Source organism: Pelmatolapia mariae, linkage group LG1 (assembly GCF_036321145.2).
Source record: "Pelmatolapia mariae isolate MD_Pm_ZW linkage group LG1, Pm_UMD_F_2, whole genome shotgun sequence".
NCBI classification, from domain to species: Eukaryota; Metazoa; Chordata; class Actinopteri; order Cichliformes; family Cichlidae; genus Pelmatolapia; species Pelmatolapia mariae.
The window spans coordinates 35,886,284-35,889,493 of NC_086227.1; positions in this window are offsets into that span (position 1 = coordinate 35,886,284).

Below are 3,210 nucleotides of genomic sequence, written 5' to 3' on the forward strand. Positions count from 1 at the left end.
CATCCCAATTCATACTCATCCTCAGCCATCCTCACCTGTTCATATCTGTCTGTACCAGCTGTTAGATTTGTATTGTTGGATTGTCATTTATGCTTAGAAATATCTACTCATATATGCTTAGAGTTGTATAATCAATGTCATGTTGGTAGAGGGTTGATCCTTAGTTGTCTGCAAAGACTTTGTGTGCATTCCAGAGTGTTCTGGCATTCACACCCACGTCTTGAGAGCATGGGAAAGGGCATATCTTCTCTTATTGTTTTGTGGTAGGATAAACATATCTATATCTGTTTTAGTCTAAGTGCCTTTTGTTTAGATGAACTGCCGGACTTCCAGACCAGCAGGTTTAGGGAAGTCCTTTATGGGGTCACATCTTGACCCCCCCCCCCCCCCCCCCCACACACACACACACACACACACACGCATACCCACACACACACACACATGGACGGTACTCTTTGTACATGGACGCCTATGTAAGACGTCATATGTTAATGAACCTATGCATATTCATGTGACCTCAATAAAAGATCAGCGTTACGGGGGAGCGGACGAGAGCGACTGGGGTCAACTGAAGGAACGGCGCTTGTCGTGGTTCTCTCCCTCATATATGAGTAACACGTAGACCTTTGCCTACTCGTGTCTTGCTTTTGCTGTGTAGTAGAATTGTCTTGAACGTTCCAGCGAATAGGTTTAAGCTACAAACCTATCACCAGTAGTTTCCTCTTTAGGGACTCTCGCCACATTCCCACGCCTACGGTTCATGTCACTAATCTGAGTAAAGCTTTGTTTAAATCACACCTTAACTGTCCATTGAGTGTGCTTCAGTGTCCACTCCCACAGTCTTAGGTAATTACTGGCCAATCTCGAACCTTCCTTTTATTTCAAAAATTCTTGAAAGAGTAGTTCTCAACCAGCTAACTTATGATCTGCAGAGGAATGGGTTATTTGAAGCATTTCAGCCAGGATTTTACCAGAATACAGAAACAGCATCAGTGAAGGTTATGATCTTCTTATTACCTCTGATAGTGGAGTCATATGTGGTTGTTATGCTAGACCTCAGTTCAGCATTCAATACTATTGACCATGATATTTCACTGTAGAGATTAAAACATAAATCTGTCTAATAGACTTATAGTTCATATAAACTGGGGAGTCTTCTTCACCCACTAACTTTAGTTATGGAGTTCCACAGGGGTCTGTGCTAGGACCAATTCAATATAAATAAAATTCAAAGCAATTGAACTGGACTAAATAAATAACAGTGTTTACAAGTGTATTCATGATTCAAACAATAATATGCTTTATGTATAATGTTTGTTTGGATTATTGACATTCAACCCAGCCACATGGGCCAACAAGACAGTATACTCCCAGTGCTGGTCCCAAGCCCCCCAAAATGGAGAGAGTTGCATTAGGACGAGTACCCAGTGTAAAATCTTTGCCAAATTAAACATGCAAATCATCAAAAATGATGACCTGTTCGCTGACAATGACTGGCTAAGGAGAAAATGGAGAGGGTTGCTGTGAGAGAGGAGAACATTAGAGATTGGGTGAGATGGAACCAGTAATCCACTGTGGCAAGACCTAAAAGGATGAGCTCAAAGAACAATACGTTTGCATTAAAGCATAGGCAGTTACCTGGAGCATATTTAGTTTATTCATAATGTGTTATGTACTACAAACTGTAAGGTGATTGAATCGTTTTAAGAGTGTCTTGAAATCTCTGCATGCATTTCTCTCTGCATGCTGTTATTCTCTGCGTCTCAAGAAGGCTTTGCGTCAGCATTTCAACACTGTTAATTCTAACAAATTGTATTTACTTATCAATATAGGAACCCAGCTACTTTGTGGAAAGCAAGTTTAAAAAACTGAACTGTATCAAGTTGCGTGGAAGATGTTTTGTACCTTAAATGCAATATTGGAGTACTGTATATGCTGCATTTAGGGTTGCTTCTCATTATCACTGTAGATGCAGACTTCAGAAGGTTAATGCTAGTCTTATGGTTCTGCAACTGTGTCTGTTTGCATCTATATTCACTTACAAAGTGGAGTTTTCAACCTGTGTAAACATGCTCCTTGCAGTCAAGTGAGGCAAAGAAGGAAGGGAATGACAGCAAAATTCACCAGGAATGGGAGAATCCCACAGACTGGTTGTACCACTGCCTCCATCTGGCAACAGATGCTGTCTGCAGGTAGACGGGCTGTCCATAGCTCCCTAAAGTCTGCCAACACACTTCCAACAGAGAAGCATGTTCACCTCATAACATGTGGGCTTTTAGTGTATGTCAGTGAAGTTAAATTCAGCCCAGCTGCTAGGACTCTTAATTGTAACTGGTCATTTTTTCTTGAAATAGCAGAAAAGCAACAGTGTTTCTTTCCAAGACTGCTTAATATCTGCTTTTGGTTTAGTTTGATTTCTTTTAACAATACTCCTTAGCTGCTCAATTTTGTGCTCATTAGCCAGTTGGTAACTGCAGAGGCTTTAAAATATCTTCTCTAAGTCTTTGTAATTGGTTGGGCAATGGTATAATTTAGATGGCAAAGTAAGTGGTGGTGGGTTAACGGAGGAAATAAAATAATTTAACTTAGAAATGTTACATTTTATGGTGAGATTTGTATCCTGCCTAAGATGACTACATGTATAATCAAACTAGACAATTCAATATTTCTAAAGCGAATGCTGAGTTTTAAACTAAGGTGATAAATGCAGATGATCAATATCAATGGAAGAGTGAGTTAGTTCAGTGGACCACAGTAAGCGTGTATACAAGCTTTCAAAACTTTTAAACTAAGCCATATTATACAAATAAGGTGAACGGTGAACGGTTTTTGCAGTTCACTTAATCTTGTCTGCACAACACAAAATGTTGCAGTTTGACACCATATACAAGAAGGAGCCCTGACTAAGTAAACTCCTACATGGAAAACGACCATTATAAGAGCTTTGCAGTTCTTGATTACCCATTACAAACTGCAGAAAACATTGAATAAATAAATAAATATTATAACATTCTCTGCTATATTTTTCATCAGTTTGTTACACTGGTATTATAAAGTACTACTAAATATTTTAGTCTAATGTTGTTCCAAATTTTCTGTGAAAAATTCATAAAAAAAGCGTACAACTGAAAATAAGACTGAAAAAATAACGTTCTTTTTCAGTCTTTTTTAAAATATTTTTGTAAATTCATCATTTAATAATTATAATAT